We start from the raw sequence: 23631 nt of genomic DNA on the forward strand, positions 1-23631 counted from the left end.
TTAGAGGCACAATTTCCAACGACATTTCTGTGAACTGCTCGGCTATGACATGAATATTTTCACAGTCACAACGTCGTAACTAAGCACAGTATTTAAGGAACGTGTTCTAAGAAGCTTCGTTCTTCATTTTCGGTTGGAATGATAAGTCAGATAAGTGGTATAGCTTCCGAAAACTCCTCTGAAATATTTATTTATATTTTCACAGATCATTCTGGTGCTGTGCTTATTCAGGAAATCGTTCCAATGGATAAACATTCTTTTCTTTAACGAAGTGTCTAAAGTTACGTTGAACATACGCGCGAACAACACAGTTTGCCATCTTAATGATTCGATGTTTCCATCAGGAAAAGCTTTTCTGCTCTTTTTCTCCCATTCTCCTCTGGAATTTTTTAATCCCATGCGCCTTCACTATACAGAGTAGCATGCCAGCGGTTGTGTATGCGCCGGCAAAATTCTCTGTTTCTTTCTAATACGAGTCTCTCTCTTTCTCTCTCTCTCTCTCTCTCTCTCTCTCTCTCTCTCTCGCAACCGCATCCTGCGAAGCTTCGCCCAAGCTCCAAACTGCAGCCATCGGGGTACGCACAGAGGCGCTTATCCTACTTGCATATCTTCTTGTTATGAAATGCCCTGGGTGGAATTCTCTGCAAACAACGGCAGTCCACGATCAACAGAACACCCCGATGGCAGTCAGTGCCAGAAAAATAGTAGGTTCGCCATGTTAGTAAAAGCTGTGTTTAGAAATGGCTTTAGGAAGTTAATACGTAACTGCAGAAAAGGCCAGAGCAGGGGGCACGAAAAGAGGGCAAGAATCGGCCTTCAAAATACCAAGATAAACGCAAGTAATGCGGCCTCAAGGCCCGAAATGTTTTTATTCATTGGTGTCTTTAACAACAAAAAGAAACTATCCGGCAAGTTTCCCAGGTGGCGTAGCGGTAGCATCTCTGAATTCACATTGTTCACATTCACATTCACGTCGTAGCCCGTCTTTTGTTCTCCGCTGAAATTTTTTTTATTTTGATTTCCATTTTCAGCCGCAGCCTCTCTAACTTTGCGAAAGCATTCTAACCACTTAGATCTCGCAACGGCCAATGACAACAAGCTCTGCGTTTCCATTGCCGCTTGACAACCGCCTGGTCATGTGTATAAGAACGCCTACTGCGCTGTTTGTACACTTCGTTTATTCCGCTGTTCCTATAGGAGCCCTGTAGTGCAGATACGAACGGCGCAGTAAACGGAAATAAATGCGTGAGTGAGCGAGTGAGTGAAAGAGCTTTATTGCAGGTCCGGCGAGGACGCGAGCTCGTCGCGCACCCGGCTTGTCCCACGTCGGGACCGGCAGGTCTGGCTTAGTGGCCCGATCGCGAGCACGTCGGAAAGCCAGGATTTCCTTGTTTAGATTGGGCCTACGCTGAAGCGAGTCCCACTCCTCCTTGCTGAAGTTGGGGTATCTCGACTCACTCTCCCAAAGCATGTGTGCTCGAGTCGAGGTCGGCCCGCAGCTAGGGCAGGCGTCGTCGCGATATACGTCGGGATAGACTCCCTGTAGAGCGGCCAGCAATGGTTATGTGCCGGTCTATAAGAGTCTGAGAGATATGCCTGGCGCCCTATTCAACTTGGGATGAGTGGGCGGAAAGAGCCTTCTAGACATGTAGAAGAATTTCATGACCTCGTTGGCAGTAGCAGGTGCGTTCCTGTGGCCGTAGGGGGAGGAGAGTCGGCAATTTCTTGCAGAGGAAGCGCGGTCGGTGAGGTCACGCGCATCCCCGTGAGCAGACTCATTGAGGTTCTACGGAGCACCCTCTACCGACCCTACGTCAGTGGGAAGCAGCGAATCGAATGACGCGTGAGAGCATACGGACTCGAGACGCTAAGCAGACGAGCAGCTTGCTCGGCGATGCAAGCCTTTTGAGAAGCTCTAACTACTGTTTTGGAATCGCTATAGATCTCGGACCCCTGGCCGTCTAGCAGGCGAGGGCGATGGCGGCTTGCTCGGCGAATTCGAGATCTGAAGTGTGAATCGAAGCGCTATTGGAAATCTTGCCGCTGGAGTCGACCCCGACGACGGCAAATTCTTCCCATCGCTGTGCTACGAGGCGTGGACGAAGCTTGCTCTGATGACCTTTTGCTTGATCTGTTTGAAGATTGCTGCTCCTCTGGCCTTGCGCCTGCCCACGTTGTTGACTGCATGGACCTTTCAGGGCACGGGGAACAACGAATGCACCTAGAGATCGGGATACTAACCATCGGGAATCCCGCAGCATGGTAACCCAGCTCTTCGAGGATGCGTTTACCTGTCGCTGTGGTGGTCCGGTGAGTGAGTCATGCGCGTTGTTGGGCTTCGGCAATCTCCTCGGCGGCGTTATGCACCCACAGCTTGAAGATATCCTCGGTATGGGTTTTGGTGGGTAGCCCGAGAGCCATTTTAACTACTTTGCGGAAGAGAGCGTTGAGCATGTCTTGCTCCGCCTTGAGCTAGTTGTACATAGAAATCCTGCACGTGAAGTGTCATGGTACGAAGGCGTTGATCAGCCTGAGGAGGATATTTTCTTTCATGCCACGGTGTCGGTTTGGGATTCTGTGAACGAGGCGGAAAGCGATGTCCATGTCTGAGACGATCTTGCGGAGAGCCGCTCCATTTCCAAATATGCCCAGGACCCGAATTATGTCGACCCTAGGGGTCACCCCTCCCCGAACCCCCACCCCGTCACCAGTGTGAAGACTGATACTGCTTTCGGAGACTGGCTTCCAATCTTCGGGCTGGCCTCCCTTCTCTTTTCTGTAAAGCAGAAGCTCCGGCTTGGCGGGGGAGCGCCGAAGTCCGGTAGGGCGGAGATACTCCTTGATCAAGTCCATCGCCCCCTGCATGGCTTCTTCGACTCTGCCGTCGCAGGCACCGCAGCACCAGATGGTGATGTCGTCGGCGTAGATGCTGTGCTTGACGCCCTCGACGCGTATGACCCTTTCGGAAAGACCAATCAAACATTTGTTAAACAGTGTGGGGGAGATGAGGGTGCCCTGAGGAGTGCCCCATCCTCCGAGGAGCACATCTTCGGTGCGGACGTCTCCAATAGGAAGCTGGGCCTTCCTGTCCGTTAGCAAACAGCAAAGGTAGGCAAACGAAAACTTGGGTGACTTGAAGAGCGCTCAATGGAGCTAACTCTTCGGGGGAAACTTGCTGTTGTCTACTTCGATTCTATATTGTTTCTACTCATTTCTGTATTGTTGTTCCGACTTCGACATCCTCGTAATTGTGGAATGCTGCAACATGAATGCATTTAAACCGCTCACATAACTGAACCTGTAGCGGGGCGAAATTGTATCATTGGTCCAGTCGAGAGAATCACACGTTGTCATAATATGTATATTGTGTTGAGGAGCACTGCACGGAATGCGTTTTCTAGCTGTGAAAGCGCGCATCAACACTATGGGAACTAATGCGATAAATGCGTGTCTGCGCCAACTCAGGCACGTTGAACATTAACCGACACAGAATGACCTCTCACGTGAGCTGTTCAGCGTGCTTATGCAGGACGCGTCTTAACATGAAACAACCAAAAAGCAACGAAAGACTTCAAGTGTATTCCCATAGAAGCACTGCCGCAATCGTATAACGTACCTGTACAAACGTTGAAGGGAGACTTCGGCGTACCTTGAGCCGTAGCCTTTTTTTAAACGTGGTTGAAGCTGTGTTAGTCATATGACGTGCCAAGAACAATCTTAAAAGCTCTCTTTTGGTATTTTTTGAACATTCAACAGTTAAAATGTAAGGAGCTTACTGTTTCTTTCCCTGACTTTTTGAAGCTGCACATCCAAGATTAGGCAAGTAGGTTGCTGACGTTAGCAAAACTTTCCTCGAAGAACGGAAGTGACATGAGGTTATGCAATACAACAAAAATAAAACAAATAATTTCATAGCCAATACATACTTTACGAATTTGGGAATAAGACTACGGCAACAGCTGATATTACGCGGTTGCTCTCGCTGACAAATGTTCCCGTACTCATCGAAAAATCAAGCCGTCAAAGCACATGGCCACATTTCCCCAGAGAAGTTATCCATAAAATATGCATCGCATTCATTAGGCCCAATACTTGCTTAGCTTATATGAGAACCTTCACATACTCCAGAACAGGGACATTTTCAATGTCGTTAGTGCTACGATATATGCCGTCACTCTTCTGCGCTTCAAGTGGAATAAAAATTTGGAATGTTCATCAGCTGCGTTTTCATTCAAATTATCTTGACTCTTTTTCGGAAACTATCATTCTCCAAATCTTCACAATTGCATCGGCTGCTGTACTTGATTGCAGCGAGGGAAACCTTAAGGAAATTGAATAGTCATTTTTAAACTCCAAGACGTAAGCGATCGTAGTTACTGCCATTCGGAGCTGTATTTCCCACGTCGTCGCAATTTCTTTCTGCAGGAAGGTTTTTCCCCCGGCATGAACTCAACGTATAAAGAAAAATGGACATGTAATACCTCACGGCAAATTTTTGTCGTCATTGTTTTTGGCCTTTATGACAAGAATGCCCCACAGTTTCTAGTTACGGAGTGCATTTCACACAGTGTGATTACATCAACAATGCTCCTAAGCTCCGTACATCCAATAAACATGTGGAGAATGATACAGTGCAAGTTCTGCAATCGTCCAGGCCTAGCCTCAGAAAGAAATTAAGAAAGCGTCGTTACGTTAATTATTGCAAGAACAGGCCCAAAACAGAGGATTTTGGTACACTTCAGGCAAGCAGCGGTTTAGAGCAGTCTCACACATTTAGCTTGTGGGAGCTACATTGTGCCGAAAAGTTTCGACAATAAGCAATAACATTAAGTTTTGAAGAGGCACGACTACTAGAGTATGAAGAATGCCCGTGTTAACTATGAACTTCTGTCAAGTTCCCTAGGCCTACGGATTTCCCTTGAATAACCGTTCTGTTGATAGCTACTGTACATGTCTTACATGTCTTCCTGTAATGTCGCTACTATCTCTAGATTTTACAATGTTGCTCAACCTACTAGCTCAATGTAGCACACTCACGAATGACCTTGAAGGCAAGCTTTGAGATTGTCTAAGGTAGAATTTATTTGGTTTTGTGGCAGCAGAACTGCTTGACGAACAAGACAGCAAGGAAACCTTCGTCCTGCCCACTCTTTCGTGCGCTTATAGCACTGGTCTTGAGTCAAGGAGCCAATGTTTAATTTGCTTAGCCTAAAGAACGCGTTTAGTGGACACATTACATAACCTCACAGTGTTTCCGATATGCGCTCGTCTGGGAGTTTATACTAAGCAGCAAACATTCTTCATTATTCAAATCATGTAGCTGCATCTCAGAAGTTAAATATAATTTGTAAACTATGCTATTCAGTCGAAGCACTCAACTCCCTACAAAACAGTGTGCTAAACTTTAATATGTGTTCTGCTCTGCACTTCTTGAAAAGAAATTTACTATTGCAATAATTCGATTGGGCTTTTTCAAACAACTGAACTAACTGTTCGCAATACTCTAATTGCTCATTGTTGCTTTTTTACAGTGTCTCACCCAAACTACCTGCAGCGCCTCACAGGCAAGTGCATGTACTTTCTGCATATCCTCTTTGTGTTCTGTACATTCATTGATTCGTGATACTTAACTTTCTAAATCCGCACTGTGGCTTTGACAGCCACCTTAGTGGAAGTGTACGGCATAATTTGAACACATGGGTGTCTTCAATGTTAACCTAAATGAAAATAGCCGAACATTTACGCGTTTTGTCCCAATTAAAACCCAGTCACTTCAGCTGGGTAACTCGGGATCTTTGGCTGAGCAGTATTCCACCGCAACCGCACAACTCCCGAGGCAGCTCTTTTGTGAGACTCTAAAAGGCAGTCAATGAAATGATAAAACGCATGCTCGTGCATTACTTGGATTGATGATACGTTGTCCTTAAAATATTGCTAGTTATTGTGGCAGGAGGTTTTGGAAATGCTTCGGTACTAAAATGATCTTCCGCCCCGAACTGGGGCATAAAGTCTCATGTGATTATATCTTTATTTCACGAATATGCAACGTCATTTCTTCATGACGTATTCTAACGAGCAGGCAGGTGTAACATTAGGTAATTTTAGAGGGCAATTTGCCGCTCTGATAAGTACGAATTGGTCATTCCGACCTGTGCCCTTACTGGGGCTATGAGTTTTTAGTACACCTCGCATTACCGTGTAACAGTAATGCAGATGTGAGTAAAAACAAGTTGGATAGTATGAACAACAACTTACATGTGCTCATGTCGTTACCTTCAACGACATGATCTCTCAGCTACAACATATATTTATCTTTATAACTTGGCTATAGACCATAATTTCTAGAGGCGTCTTTACCTGACTCATGCAGATGGCCCTGGGCACCGTCCCAAAGCATGCACCACTCTGATCAATCAGAAATGGCTGTATACATGTACTAAACATAAATCGGTGTTGGCAATAGGGTCACCCTATTGTATCGGTTGCAAAACGATAGAAAGCCTGCAGGTTCCCATGTCGAAAAACCAACACTATTACGGCCTACTGTCTTTAAGAATGCAAAATATAAGTTGGAATAACCGAAACTAGATAGAAACAATGATTTGAACATCATGTGGCATGTAGTGGTAGCTATGAGAAACAAAGCGTTTAAGCACTCTGAGATAAAGGAGCCAGCCTGTGATATTGGAGCCCACTTCCGTAAACCATTATGCTGACCTCGCTTTATGATTTTGGGGACTCAGATCTCGTGCCGCCTTCTGTAAGTGTTTTTTAACGCACTGTGGCGTGCTAGACAACTTTTATCAGGCCAAAAAAATATATTTGATGTGTTAAAAAATTCCGAAAACCTAACTTCGACTTATACTTTGTTTGGGATTCATTTCAGTAGCCTGTTGCTATCGCACAGTGGTTGAAGCCGATATTGAAATTGTCGGCAATAATTACTCGCATAAAATGATAATTTTCTTCAGATTCACATTGTGCTGGTTGTCTAAGCTTGAGCTGTCCTTGAAGAGCAACGTTGCTGTCTTGTGGCTACACAAGGTGCCTGAATTAAACACATTTTCTTTTGTCTACATTTTCTTCTAGGACCCTATTGACGCTGTGAAGCCTCTTGTCACGGTAAGATGCGCTGCGCTTTCATAAAAACACTTATTTTCTAACAGGAGTGCTTTGTCGTTTCATATGCAACTGCTCTCTACATTTACTTTCAGTAAAATATGAAGCGCAACCGCAAGACCTGTCACCTCGTTAACAGTCCCGCAATATTTTCACGGGCTTCTGTTCAACGTGTCGTTATCACAGCGTAAAGACCTTTTGTAAGAATTGACGCACTGGTTCAAAATAAGATTATTAAGTACGTGATGTTTACCTAAGCACTTTTCTGCAGAGATGTTATTTCAGCAGTTTTTCTCCGCCGATGTACGTTTCCCCGCCGATACGTTGTAAGTAAAAGTAGGGGTGGAGAAATTCCTACTTCATGAGATAATGAGCTCTGGTATGCGCATGTTACGGGTTTTTTCCTGATAGGCATTTTATTTCGATGATTTTTGCACCATAACTGCAATACGGAATGGCGAGCAAGTAAACTTCCAGCGGTGAACTTTATATTCCAGTGCGTGTATGAAGCCCTGAAGGAACAGAACAAGGCTACTGACGTGGTGGTCGCATATGGCGATGTCATTTATGCCCTCGTCAGTGCAACAAAGAACAAGGACAGCTCCGCTCGTAAGTTGCTCAAAGTGCGAAAGTTTCTCTTTATTTTTTTGCTGCTCCTGTAGGAGAGTCGCTTAAGGTCATACTAGAAAGACGCGTTATACGAATGTGGTCAACAAGAAACAATGCAAAAGATTCAGTAACGTTCTTTGGAAAAAAATGTTATTGCACCAATGTGCGTTAAAATGGTGTTTGTTTACTGTGGTGGTCACACCTTCTGAGCAAGGTCTCCCGTGCTCGCGTTGTGCTTCTACAAGAGAACTAAAGAAAGAATGTAAGCTTAATATTTTTTTTTCCTTCTCAACTGCGGTTTTTTAGGACTGACAGTGGAACAGTGCTACATGTATTTATCTTCTAATTGGCGTTTCCTATGTCCTTGAATAAATATACAAACGTCTTCCTTTCATGATCCCTGACATAGCAAAATCGTAGCGTTGTCATAAGGGCACCTTTTATTTAATGATTTTATTATTTCTTGGTTTGAACGCATGCAGTACAACAGCGCGTTCAGCTTGGGCAGCGCCAGATCACCAAACCCACCGGGGTTTTCCTGTCCAAGAAAATTGCAAATTTTCAACCCCTGCCCACTAAGGAGGCTCAGATCGCTCATTACTTTCGTCTTTGCTGGAGTGCACCGGTTCAGATCAACTACGCTGCCTTTTCGTTTAAGGAACCTGCTACTGCTCTCCGGGTTCCATTTTCCTTGTTTCTTAACAAGCGACACCATCTTTTCCTTTCATTTATTCTGAATAAAAACTAGTTGCGAATCTCGTGCGAGCCCAGAGCAGCAAGTTATTACACCCATCGCCACTATCCGAAATGATAATTTGCTACCTAATTTAAGAGCAGGACGAACCGTTTTTTATGGTACATATATTTTCCGCAGTGGCCAAGGACTTCAAGAACTCCGTTGACCAGACGAAGCCGGGCACCGTTCAGCTGACTCGCTGCACTCAAGGAACCTTCGCCATTTCGTTGCCGAGTACCGTCGTTGGCAAGGTAACGCGACGAATCGCTAGCTGCGCCGGTAGCTTTCGACATGAGCGTCAAGAAAATTTACATATGACAGAAAGCTATCGGCTAGATGCATTTCCGATAAATCATGCATTTTCTGTTATGTTCTCTTCTACTGGCTGAATTTTTGAGTTTCTTCCGAAGCGCTGTAAATGCATTGATTTGCATTTCGTATCGTGATTTCCAATACTCGCACATTTGCATTGTTCAAAAAAATTTAACGGAATCCCCCAGTCTGTCCAGTATCTCAATATTTCATTTCTGTTATAATTCTTGAACCGTTTCACTTTTCTTGGCAGCTGTTGCTGTTTCACTGGGCTACGACTTCAAGCCGCCCGTATTAAACCGGTGGCACCCCCCTGAAACAAGTTAGATGCCAGAGTGTCTAAATCCTACGTCTTAGACATCCCAACGTAGCTTTAAATATTGCACAGAGAATTCAATTCGAAGTACGAGTTTTGACTTCCTTCGCGTGTCGACGCTTATCGTACTTGCAGAATTCCGTGATATGCGGCACCACACGGTCACCTTACACCTGCAGCTTTCTGAATTGGTTGAACAACAGGCGACTTTTTTTCAACAGCCATCATGACCAAAGGAACCAGCAACTTGTTCTGGGCACAATTTCGGCTAATTTCTACTGCTCCCTTGTTGTGTGAAGAAACGTTACACTTTTTCCATCAATCTGCATACACTGGTAGGACGCGTGCGACAACTGAAATTACAGTTTACACTGCATGCCATGTAAAAAACGCCATGTGAAATGCTTTGGCAGGCCAGACCAAGCGTGGGCTTCATACCTTGTTGACACATGATGAAAGCAAACAAAACACAAACAGAGTGACCTCTAGGAGACAGGACAAGTGCACATCTTTTGTTTACTCCAATGCTCCATGATGATTTTGTATTCTCTTGTGTTGTATTTCCTCTGTAGTGCTCCAGCGACTTCGGCACCGACTGCCAGAAATCAAGCGTAAGTGCGCAAGTTCCGTACACACCAGGTGTTATTAAATATTCCCGGACCGACGTTGTTACGTAAAAACTATCAAGGCTGCGTGCTTCTGTAATTATATGTAGCTGCACGAATATCACATGACCGGATGTATCAATTAGCAGGATGATAGAATTGTTTATTCGACAGAGGGCACTCTAGAGTGTTAAGGTGTAAGAAACCGCCTGCGTTTTGAGAAATGAATGAAAAACGTGAGCAGCACGTTTGCGCGAAATGTTGCGCGAAGTTTGAGAACTTGGCTACTGGAAATGCTTCGTCAGGTATATGGTAATGCTGCGATTGTACGCAGTCAGTGTTTTGAGTGTATTTCTCGGTTCTAGGGTGATTAAATCGCAGCGGAAGACAGAGAGTGTCCGGGAAGGCCATGAACCAGTACAACACCAAATAATGTTGCGGAAACTGCAGGGCTGATTCGAGGGAAACGGCACCGAACAATTCATGAACTGCGGCAAATGGTTGCAGTTGCTTTCGCGCAATGGCAAGAAATTTTCACTCAAAAACTGCTTCAGTGACGCGGTGTTTATCCACGCCGTGTCAATGCGAAGTTTGGTCCCAGAGTTCTGACGACGACCACGAGCAACGGCTCATTGGTGCTCGCATGGAGCTTCGCGCCACTGCACGGGGAGACGCAAATTCTATGAACGGCGTCATCACGGCTTATGAATTGTGGATTTACGTGTACAAACTCAAAACGAAGCAGCAACCTTCCCGCTAAGGGAACCCGAGATCACCGAGACCGAAAAAACAAAAAAGTGTGAAGTTCTACCAAAACTTCGTTCATCGTTTTCTGTGATGCCAAAGGGGTAGTCCGCCGGTAATTTGTTCCCAAAGGCACGCTGTTAATTCACACATGTAATGTGACGGTCTGTGACGCCTTCGAAACGATATTTGCCAGAAATGACCTGAACATGGGTGCAACAAGAGCTGCTTTTTGCATCATGACTACGCGCTCTGTGGCACTTCCTTCAATACCACCAATTTTGGTCAAAGAACACCGTGTAAATCCTACTCGATTCTCCCTTCGCGCCTAGACTGGCCCCGTGCTACTTCGCCTTGTTTCCGGAAATGATGTCGAACCTCAAAGCGTGTCGCTTTGACACCTTGAACATCATTCAAATGGAAGCGCTGACGGTCCTAAACGGGTTCACAGACGACGATTTGAAAATGTGTTCCGAGGCAATTTCTGTCATAATTCTTGAACCGTTTCACTTTTCCTGGCAGCTGTTGGCGTTTCACTGGGCTGCGACATCAAGCCGCCCGTATTAAACCGGTGGCACCCCCCTGAAACAAGTTAGATGCCAGAGTGTCTAAATCCTACGCCTTAGACTTCCCAACGTAGCTTTAAATATTGCACAGAGAATTCAATTCGAAGTACGAGTTCCTTTTTTGACCCGGTCGAACAGATGAATTCAGTTCCACGGCGACTACTTCCAAGGGCACTAAGCCTAGACACGGTATGATAACAATAAACAGTTCTGTTCACCAAGTCTGGGAAGTTTCGGATACCGCCTCATGCAAGTGTTCACTTACTTTATTAGTCGAATACATAGAACAGGTCGCTTGCTTTATTGCCAACCATTCAGTAAGCGAAATTTCAGTTCGTTAAAATTGGTCTCAACAATATGAAGCCTACCGAGCGTAAAGCGAGAGGAAGCTTAGATAAAATATTTGTTGTTAATATAAAATTTCGAGACGACTAGCTAAACAGAAATGAAAGTGGGCATGAAAGCAACGGGTCGCAGGTAGGAGCGGAAACAATAACGCATGCCGAGGTTCCGGCATGCGTTATGCATTGTGACTATCGCCAGCTTCAAGTAATGTTTTCGTCCGGTTTCATTTTCTTTACCTTATTTATTCTACATTTCATCTAAAGATATAATTTCCTCAATGCTTTTCCTTGGATTTATTAGTCTTGGCTTCTCAATGTTGTGACTTACAGAAATGAGATCTCAGAGCGTACCCTCTTGCCATACTTCTCGTTTTATAAAACGTGCCTTTGCTATTGTACGTTGGATATTGTAGAAAATTATCTTGATGGCTTTAAAACGGCTGCGTCCTCTCACCACCATATTATACTACAGCCCCAGAACAGCACTTGTTTTAGAGCCTCTTGTCCTCAAGAACTGCACTGAAGAGCCACAAAAGTGAGCCCCATTTGCGCAAGTCAGGTCGCTGTCTAGCAACCTAACGTGAAGCGAATTTGTTCGAAAGCAAAAATAGCGTTCCGCATTGCGGCTTCCTTTAAGAAAAAAAATCAACACCTTGTACTATGTGTGCAAGTGTATGCCACACCGATCATTTCCACGTTTCTTGCCACATCTTCTGACATCGCTCTTCTCGCCGGCTTTTCACAGGCCGGCACGTACTTTGTTATGATAACGTGAAAGATTAGAAAACCTACGGGGTTTCCTTAGCGTGGACCTGTAAAAGAAGAATTTCTCTTAGCTCTACCAACACTAAAATTTTAGCAGAATGACTTGTTGTTGGGCTACTTGACGTGTACTTAACTACATATTGTAGTGCGAAACCAGTAACACCTATGACGATAGCTGTTTGTCTTTGTGGCTTCGCCTTCGCGCTACAATAAGTCGTTAACCAAAGCTTAAACATGTGTTTATTTGCATATCATACCCAAGTGAACGCGAAATTCCCGAAATGCTTTAGGGAAGCGCGCTTTATCAAAGCCACTTTGCTGTTGCTCGTTGTGCAGTGTTCTATCACATAAATATCTTCATCACCCGGTAGGCACTAGATAATCCCTTACGTTCACTCAGTTTTCTTTTTCTCTTCTTGCAGACGGCTCTTGTGTCTCCGCTTGTAAAGTATGTACTGGTAAGTATGCACCAAGTTCATTCGATCCATGAATTGAACTGGTCCAAGGTCTGAGTTCGCCACTCTGTGGTAATCACAAACATGCGGGGACCAAGTAACCTACAATGATGGGAAATAATGGCATCTCAGAGGCCGTGGTTACCGCAACAAGAATTGTAATCGTGACAGCCGGATTGCTATTGTCTTGAAAAGACTTCAAACAGGGCCGCGCTAGACCTGATCTCCCTAACGCAAAACCAGTTTTCTCATGACGAAAGGGCATGAGGCTGTTGCAAAGAAACCTTTCTTGCGGCAACAAAAAATGTTTCATTCCTTGTGAGTATGTTTATGCATAAAATATCGCGCGATTTACGGTCGCAACACTGCAAATTCCTCCTATTTTTCTCCATATTCATTGACTTGGAGAGTCCAGCCTCAATATGGGCTTGCAATAGCTTCTTCGTTAACGCTTGAAGACCTGCTAGTTTGAGTGCGCCTGGAGCAGGAAGATTTGAAGGAAAACCTCATTCCTCAAAGAAGCTGTCAATGGTGTAGATTGGGCAAGGGCCGCAATTGGCTCAGAACAAGCGGCGAGCGCCGAGTCCAAGAGCGTGTAAGAAACAACTAACAAAGTTACGCTATAAAGTAGCTTTCTTCAATACTTCTTCCGGCGCAAAGAGTGGCAACATCGCCTGTACATGGCAAACAGAGGAATTCGTGCATAAAAGTCCACTGAGTTGCTTAAGGAAGTTCTCGCCCACTCCAGAAGCCTTAGGTGTCTCTTTTGCCACTGCCCAAAATCTGCCGAACACTTGGCAAGCGCCCTTCTATATACCGTGCAATTATTTTATATACATGACACTTTTCCCAGTATGCTTCACTATATCCGAGCTTTGGGCAGACATATTCGCTTTTCCTTAGAAATAATTTTTAACGCACCGTTCTCATGCACTCATAAGACCTGATGCTAACATAGTTCTTCTTCAGAAAGCCAGACCACGAAGCTACTACTTCTTTGTCCATTAGATACCCTGTTATTGAAGCTCCAACACGGAGCATGTGAAAAGTTACGTGAGCTACAAACAAAACAAATTCATGCAGAGACTCCTCTAGGAGTTAGTAGAGCATACTCTAGGAGTATGCGTAAGCATTATGGCGCTTGCTCATCTCCACGCAGCCTGGTATCATTAACAACATTTTGAAACTTCATCCGACCAGTATAAATGAAAGCGCTGCGGCTACACGGACTGCTGCGGTTGGCGGCGGCAGATGCACTGATGACCTTCCCATCATTATAAGCTAGTATCGCTCTTTCGCGCATTATCCATCCGCATCGAAACATTATCGCCCATGAGCAGCCGTTATCCGGAGGTGGTCCCGTACGCCCAAGGCCTCCTAGGTAGCACAAAGCCTTTGCACTTCAATCCATGACCTTATGCTACCTTGCCCGACTGCCATAGAATTTAATGGGGATGCTCCCGAGAAAGATGCGGTGACTTTGACGTCACCGCTTTCATCACGCAGCACTTGACAGTGGAAAATTCCGTCGAAGTATCATGACATCATAAAGCTGAGTGCACAGGCCTGCTATCTAGGGGGAGTCGGTATGGCAAGGCTGCGTGAGCCCCTACTAGGTAGTAATCTGCAACGGTCCCAGAGAGTGCGGCGAGCGCTGATAGCTTCGTGAATGCTGTGTTACGGCTGCTTAGTTGATGTTGAAACGAGAGGCCGCACGAAGGTGAATTCGCTCCCTGCTGCGGGCTCTATCTTGAAAGCAATCATCTTACATGACGGACAGACGTACGGTTTTTCTCGTTGGATGAGCATAGAAATGCTTACGAATGTCAAAATTACGAAATACTAAGATGAACTGCGCGAACCTGTTTTTTACGGCATTGCTGCTGCTTGTAAGTTCGTTAAAACACTTCGATTTCGATTCAGACTTGCTTTCTGTGCTATCTTGTTTACAGACCCAATTTAACCTTAGGCAGTACCTCATTCTCAATCATGGGGTAGTGTCAATGCTATAAGGAAAAGTTCAAATAGATATTCGACAACAGCGGCTGCACTCCTACCTTAATAATGTTTTTTATTGGTGCGAAAAAACAAAGGAGACGTTTATCTTGTAACCTCGTATTTGGTATATGTCGCTGTCGTCTATCGTCCAAGCAGCTTAGAAAGTCGTATGTAAAGGTGTGGGAGTTTGTAACAAGCGCAGTACTTAATCGTACAGTTCTCGCCGGTACAGGCACATAAAAAGGAGAAATGAACTAGACAAACATAAAGAAGCAGAAAAAAATTTACTTTAAATACTAAACAATGACACATTCACTATATAGTTATTTGTCATCAGCACTGAAGTGAAAGAAACGGCATCCGAGGATTCAGGAAGATCACATGTTAATGTTATTATGATTTTGATAAAGCAGCTTACAAAGTACCTAAATATTTCCGGCAGTTCTGCTACATTTTAAACATTATTTAGCAATATTAATATCATGCATGATATTGCACTCGTAGTGGCGTAGTGGCTTTGGCGTTGCGCTGTTAAGCCCAAGTGTGCGGGATTGAATCCTGGAAGAGGCGGCCACATGTTGCTGGAGGCTGAATTCAAAGTTAAAGAAGAAACGCTGTTCAGCCTACGTTACGTTCACGTTAAAGTGACACAGCCGATCAGTACACGAATCTGCGTAACCTCGCTGATGGAATGATTCCCTGTCGTAGTGGCTAAAACGAGCAATCTTTTTCTCATTAAACAATGATTTATATGTTTAATTCGTCACTAAAAGTCGCGAAAAATGACCTGTGGCGCCCCACACCGCCAAAGCATGAAGCTGCATATTAGGTCCAGCGCGTGATCTCCTACTAGGGTACGCGGTTCCTGGTCTTTTTATTAGTATTGAAAGGCAACATACTTTTTACTATTATAAGTTTTTCCTGACTTTTTCCTGACTTACAATGTGCAGCTAAGCCTTCATGTGTAGTGAGAAGAAAAGTGGCCCTGCCTTCGTCTTCGTTTTCGATGATTAGGCATGGATGAGCCAGCCATGACGTCGGCTTCTAATTGGGAAAGAAATGCCCTACAAATATAAGAAATGTCTGTACAACAACACACCAGCTTCTTGACTTTAAAAACGGTTGAAAAGGTCAAAATGTAGGTGGTTAACCACAGTTACACTCCCTCCTGTGAAAGGAGAACGATCGGTGGCTTTCTTAATTTGCTAGCCGGGCTATCGACATCGCTCTCACTTCTCAGCGTTGCTGGAGGAGGAACTCTTACTTTCAGAGAGGCTGCTCTGATCGAAAAATTCCGCTTACTAAATATCCGCACGCTTTTGGAAGCCTCCGCTACAGATGTAAACACTACCGAAGGTGAGCTTAGCGTTGCTCCATAAAAAACTAGGTTGTTAAAAATCGATTGTCAGGTTCTTTACAGAACACCAGGTGGTCAAAGTTAATCCAGGGTCTCCAACTACGACGTCCGTCATAATCATATCATGATTTTGGCACGTCATACACCAGATGTTTCTTATTTATATTACTCGGCAAGCAGATTCAGGTATACGAGAGTTTCTATTTTTCTCAGTGGGAAAACTCTGCAGTCGTGTTGCACGTAACATAGCGCTCCACGCAGTATGTTATACTGCAATTATATAACCTATTTTTGTTAGCTGTTTTACATCTGACATGCAACCAAATAAAGAAATAACTAGCATTTTTCACGTTCGAACGGGCTTTACCTGAAACCGTATGCTCTAATGCTGCTTCCTTGTTGTTCCTCAGTGCCTGGTGAATAACGCCCTGCCCGACGCATCTCAAGACAAGGTTGTCGAACTCGTGTGCGACCTCGTAAAACGCACCGACGTTTCTTCCATGGGCGGATCGTACCTTGCTACCGCCGTCAAGGACATCGACCAGGTCCTTTGTGAGTCATATGCTGGCAGCCAGGGAGCATTCAACTGCTTGCTGTCAACCAAAAGTGATATTGCTGTTTTGGCGCAAAACTATTTCACTCCTGCCTTTACAGATTAATTTTGAGCTCCCGAGATCATAATATAGCTATGGGACGTAGTCGCACTTCAAGGCCATTTTTGATGTCGACTGTTATGTTACGAACGTGAAAAACAATGTTAAAACCAAAACACCACGGTTAATTGTCCAAAGGTACGTCTCCGCGTTTTGTAACGAAAACAACTTGCTCATCATGTCTGCTATGAAAAAACTTCATTTAAGGGCCTAAGCGCAGATATGAAGATGAAACTACGTACAGTACATTGCCATGTTGCTGCCGCGTGTGGTATCTGCACGCAGTCTCAGTGATTTCGAAGCAAACCTCAAGGTTGCTTTCCGGCGTATGGAAAGACACAGAGATCTAGCCCAATTCAGTGTCAAATTTCTCGAAAGCAGATAACCAGAGTATGAGTAAACCACTTCTTTACACTTAGACACGCACTGCACTTCATACTCAGAATGAATATTTTCCGTAATCACTTTCGAGTGAATTTTGCGAAATAAAGGTTGAAGGCTATGTGCAATGTATTGCACAAAGGGTCTTAGCAGGATCAATCAACGAATCAATCAAGCCATCAAACAAAGCTTTATTTCAGTTTTTTATACAGTGTGCAGTACAAACTACGGGTAAGAGAATAACCCGTCTTCACAAACGCTTGACAAGGCTCTCGAACGCATTTAACAACATTGAGAGTTGCGAAAGGAGAAATGGGGATGTCGCCTGTCTTCACGCCAGCTTTTTCTTTCAGCCATTACGAAAATTAGGAAATCAGTTTAGGGCAGTTGAGGCGAAAGGGAGAAAGGTCTTTTTGAACATAGCAAACGTAACACCTCCGTGGCCCGTTGGTAGTGTGTAAGCCTATATCTATATTATTGGTTGTTGTTTTCTTCTTGTTTATTCCGGTCAACACTTACTGACGAAAGAGGCAGCAATAAATGAGTGACACAAGGTTTCCTCCCCTATACGGAGGAGGCAGCATCGAGAGTAACAGTCGGCGAAAAATCCCTATGCACATAGGAATAGTGGCAAACCAAACTTTGGCATGGTTGAACCCTATAAAATGCATAAAGGTAGCCGATATAAACAGAACTCAGCAAGAAAACTAAAAGAATGCATATGAAATGAAACATGTCGGGACCGGCGGATCAGTAAAGCTACACTAACGGCGCTGTTCGAAACGCTTGATTCGTCGCGTGTTCCCGACTACCCGAGTTCCGTTGAAGGAACTCGGGTAGTCGTACAAATAGAGTACAGCCGCTTCTTCGGTGCTTCACTCTGTTTATCCAGGAGGCATAAAAATGCATCCTTGTAAAACTGATAGAGTGAATGCCTCTTAAAGGACAAGCGAGTTCAAACAGCTCAATAACTACGTCCCGTCGTCTAGTTTGAGCGCGTCAGCACTTTAATCACACGAAGTTTAAACATTTTCAACAATCATTTAGTGATTTATTGTTCAAGTGCACTTCTTACCGGATCACAACTGCACAGTAAAAAAGGTCATTGATTAAAAAGCCGCATGAGGCTTATTGGCAGTCCTCAGCTTCCATTAAATTGCCGCATGTCTGCCTGAGCAAAAGCCACAGTGGCGGCAATAATGAAACACAACGGAAAATAACTCAATAGCCGGAAAAATCTATGCTGCCGTACTCCGCAAAAACTTACTTCCTCTGTGACCCAAACAATAGTCCAACCAATATTTGGAGGTATAAAATTGTAAAATTGCCGTTTCAAGGACATTGAACAGTTCTTTTTAGAACGACGGAGTATTGTAGTTTGACTCCTTCGTTCTGCCATGGCTTCATACCTTGCGAAGAGCATGATAAGCTGACTGAAACCAATCTTTGCAAAAAAAACACATATAGCTTTGTCTTATTTACAGGTTCGTGAAAACCTGCCCTGCGTGCATTGGATTTTCAAGCCACAAGGAACGTGCCTTATTAATTTCAATAAAGTATTATGTAGTGAATTTCTAATCTTGTACAGTAGTTTATCGCAAACGGTTTCGACTACAATGTCACGTTGTAATGACGGTGAGCAACTGCATTGGCCCAACGCCAATCGCGAAACTAGCATTTCTTTGGGAGAATCTGTGCCCAGCAAAACATGCAGCACTTAACACAATAATGGCGGCAAATACTCGTCGATCGTCGAAATTGGTTATGCAGGCCTGATGCGTCGGTTAATAATACTTGACTCACATCTCGTATGGATACTTGACAGGACATCTTGTCCTGATACATGCAGGCAAGTCTTGCGGTGAACGATAACAGTTAACATTTGTTAGTCGGCGAACAAGCGGTCACCTGAAAAAGATGAGCAAGTGCACGTGTCAACAACATAGAGATCTGCCTGCGCCAATCTTCAAACACGTCCCCATATTGCTCTTAGGAACGAATCATTTCAAATATGCCATGCGCGGTTAGACTTAGCGCAGCTTCACACTTACGGAACCAATGGCCATAGCTTAATTGTGTACTGTACAAACGCATTTCCACATCAAAAAAATTTAACGATTCCTTCCCCTCTAGATCTGGACATGTGGAGAACATTTGTATAAACTCAATTACGTGTTATAACAGTTATAACGTAATTAGTAAACTATTTATTAATATGTTTGCACAGCTATCCACCATTGCAAACTCACTCCAAATCCCTACCCTCCACCTAGGGTAACATATTCTGTGGTGCACTTGACAGGTCGACTTCATTGACATGATTGATTGCACGTGTCAACTAGCTTTCTTTAACTCGCCTGATGGCACTTGGCTGGTCCAAATGACTGGTCACTTTCTTTGATTTGACTGACCGCATTTGACTGTCTGTTTTCGTTAACTTGACTGATCGGACCTGAGTGGTCCTACTTCACTGGTCGATTTCGTTGGCTGGACGGGTCGCACTGGACTCGCCGCTTTTGTTGACTTGACTGATCGCAGATGATTGGTCGCTTTCGTTGGTTGAGGAAACCAACGTGGCAGACAGACTCATCTTTGAGCATGCTTCGTAAACAAAGACTTGACGTTGCATTAGGTCAGGCGTTTCCTCACCTAAAAGGCGTAAAGAGCGAGTATATTAAGTGAGAATTCCCACACCAGGCAATATGCATCTATTAATCTGTCGCTCACTATGTACGATACAGTATGTTTATGCATGAATAAGTTTACAACAACAATAGTCGCTCCACAGTTATGACTTCATGGGTTACGACGACGCCTCAGCGCAAAGCTAGGACTTCTAGTTTCCACTATGCATAGAAATGATTCTTTATACCCGCTGTTTCATGAAACCTTTATTAGGAAGCAGTGGTCCATCCGTACTGACATCCTTCTATTACCTTTACAGTTGTGCACTTGCATTGCGTGCATTTCACAAGTTCGTAATTGAAGCCGATTATACAAAGTGTTAACACATGCAAAACTTTTTAACACCTGCCGTTTATTTTATCTTCACTAACCGTATGGCATAACTTCTTCTTGCGGCAACTGTAGAGCCCTGCTTTCTTTCCGCATCTTCGGTATAACATGGCCAACTTTATGGTTCCCTTGTTCCGACATCTACAGTGACTTCATTTTCTTTCTTCACTGACTGTATGGTGTACGTACTTGTAGTAGCAACTGGAGCGGGCTCCGTTCCTCCTGCACTTATTCTATGTTACGGATAACTGGGGGGTGGGGGGGGGGGGGTATTGTAGCACGGACCGTATGGTATGCGCAGCCCTATAGTATACTTGATGCGGCAACTGTAGTGACAAATTTTCTACGCTAATTCAATGGTACACGTGCTTCTTGTGACAACTATTGGGGCCTGCTTTCTTGCTCCACCAGCTCTATCCTAATCACAACTGTATCGTATAATTGCTCTGGCAACTGTAGTGAGCTACATTATTTCTACCCTAACTGTATGGTATACTTCCTTCTTTTGGCACCTGTACTGGCTTTCGTTCCTCCTGCACCGACTGTATGGCATGGCCAAATGTGTGGGATACTAAATGCACCAACTGTAGTTATCTATTATTTTTCTACACTGATTGCATGGTATACTTACTTGCGGTGGCAATTATACTCACTTGCTTTCTTTCTGCACCACCTACGTGGTATGGCCAACAGTAAGGTATACTTGTTGCTGCAAGTTAAGTGGCCTGCTTTCGTTCTGCATCGAATGTACAGTATTCCGACTTTATGGTACACTTACATGTTCCAGCAGGCGTAGTGATCAGATTTCTTACTCTATCGACAATACTGTATGTCTCGCCATATGGTATAGTGGTCGCAGCAACTGTTCTGGTCTACTTTCGTTCAGCACGGACTGTACCAGTCATGGTTCCAAGAACCGGCAATTCGCGGCAGCCTTCCCTGAAACGCTGCTTTCACCAGCTGACGGCCGGCGGCGCCACTAGTTTATGCTAGCAACGTCACCGCATGCTTGCATCATCATAAGCGCAGGCAAATTTACACTTTATTCTTTAAAAACTACGTAATAACTGTGCCGAGTTTTATACTAAACAAATTCAACGCCAAAATGCGATCCTTCTGCAAGGCTTGAGTAACAGCCGTGCATCGGTGAGCGCAAAATTTTTTCGAAGCGCAACGATATGCTTAAGACCCTCTATGGCGTACTTACTTGTGGAAACTGCTGTTGTCTGCTTTCTTCCTGCACTGCTTCTATCGCATGTCAACTCTTTCACGCATTTGTTGCGACAGCTGCGGTGACGTGCTTTACTTCTATGCTAACTATGTGATATTGTTACTTGTGCCAAATCTAGGAGATTGCTTTATTTCTAAACCAACTGTATAGTAAAACCAACTGTATGGCATACTTGTTTTGACTACTGTGTCGTTCTGCTTTCTTTCTACATAAATGTATGGTATACATACTTGTGGCAACTGTAGTGACTTGATATTTTTTTCTACACCGGCTGTTGGTGAAGTCAACCGTATGACATGCTCGATGTGGCATCTCTGATGGTCTGCTTTCTTTCTCTGCCTACTGTAAGGTATAAATGAGGCATACTTATTGTGCTACTGCAGTGACCTATTTACCTTGAATTGAAAGTGATGGGTTGCAGATAGTGGACAAACATTTGTAATGCTTGCCATCATTTTTTTTCTTTCTTCGCACACGCACAGGATGACTGAAATATACTTGCAAATTCTGTTTTCGGTAATTGCTGTTCAAAAATTAACGATGCTGTCGAATTGTTGTAATGACCTTGTTGATACGGATGCTGTGCTATATTGTGCGTATTACTGCACCTTGAGTCAGGATCTTCAGGGGACATGGGTGCAACCATCGCGAATGCATTGCGTGGTAATAAAATTTATAAATTTTCTCTTCCACTTCCATTCGGAAAGGTAACTCTCACCCCAGAAATTGGTTTTCGATGTTGGGAAACGAAGCTGTTATGAAGGCCAGGCAGTCGTGTTCAGCGATAATTATATATGGACATGTTGCCTAGACATGTTTTCTAAAGCTCGGTAGCGCCTTCCAGGTTTATCGTTGTATAAACGGCACTTTTACCATATTTTTTTGCGAGCACGTTGGTTAACTGAGTAAGTTGCCCCAAATGAGCCACATGTGCTGTGACGAACCCTCGAAAAGGGCTCGATGGCCTGGCTAAAGTTACGTTATGTCACGTGACTCTTTTGCACGTGGTCTGAAGTACGCAAATTTCGTACCATCATAGACCTTGTTCGAAGCACAATCGTTTGATATCCAGGTCAGTATGGTTTGGGATCATGCATGGGCTAGGGAAAGGTACGTGGGGTCACGTCACACACTTTACCACGTGATTTTACATACCTTGCATGTACATTATTGCATAGCTTTTGATTTCCCCGTTCACTGGATATCCATATCGGTATGGTTGGTATTTACCCATGGTCTGGCTAAAGTTACGTCATGTCACTTGACTCTTACACGTGGCCTGAAGTATGCGAATTGCGTAGCATCGGAAATCATGTTCGAAGCCCGATCGTTTGATCTCCATGTCAGTACGGTTAGGATTCATGCATGGGCTAGCGAAAGGTACGTGAGGTCACGTGACAGCCTTTACCACGTTGTTTCACATTAACTATGTGTACATCATCACATAACTTTTCATTTGCCCGGTCGTTCGATATCCATGTCGCCATGGTGTATATTTACCCATGCTGTGGCTAACGTTACGAAATGTCACGTGACTCCTTTCTACGTTGTCTGAAGTACGTGAAGGGCTTACCATCCTAAACCTTGTTCGTAGCCCGATCGTTTGATATCCATGTCAGCATGCTTGGTGATCATGCATGGGCTACCAAAAGGTACGTGAGATCACGTCACACCCTTCACCACGTCATTTGACGTTAACTACCTGTGCACTATCGCATTGCGTTTCATTTCCCCGTTCGTTGGATATCCATCTCGGCATGGCTGGTAATTACCTATGGTCTGGCTAAAATTACGTCATGTCACGTGACTCTTTTTCTCGTGGTATTACGTACACGAAGACCATACCATCGGATATTTTGTTCGAAGCCCGATGTTATAATATTCATATCAGTTTGGTTAGGAATCATGCATGGGCTAGCAAAAGCTACGTGAAGTCAAGTGACACCCTTTGCCACGTGATTTCACATTAGCTACGTTTAAACCATCGCATAACTTTTAGTTCCCCGTACGCTTGATATCCATGTCGGTATGCTTGGTAATTACCCATGGTCTGGCTAAGGTTACGTGATGTCGCGTGATAATTTTCCACGTTGTCTGAAGTACGCGAAGTGCGTGCCATCGGAAACCTTGTTCGAAGCCCAATCGTTTAATATCCATGTCAGCTTGGTTGAAGATTATGCATGGGCTAGCAAGAGGTACGTAAGGTCACGTGAAACGTTTTATCAGGTGGTTTGACGTTACCTACATGTACACCATCGCATAGCTTTTGAATGCCCCGTTCGTTGGATATCCATGTCGGCATGGTTGGTAATTACCCATGGCCTGGTTAAAGTTACGTGATGTCAAGTGACTCTTTTCCACGTGCTCTGAAGTGCCCGAAGTGCGCACCATAGGATATCTTGTTCGAAGCCCGATTGTTTGATAT

This window comes from Dermacentor variabilis, chromosome 11 (assembly GCF_050947875.1).
Source record: "Dermacentor variabilis isolate Ectoservices chromosome 11, ASM5094787v1, whole genome shotgun sequence".
Lineage (NCBI taxonomy): Eukaryota > Metazoa > Arthropoda > Arachnida > Ixodida > Ixodidae > Dermacentor > Dermacentor variabilis.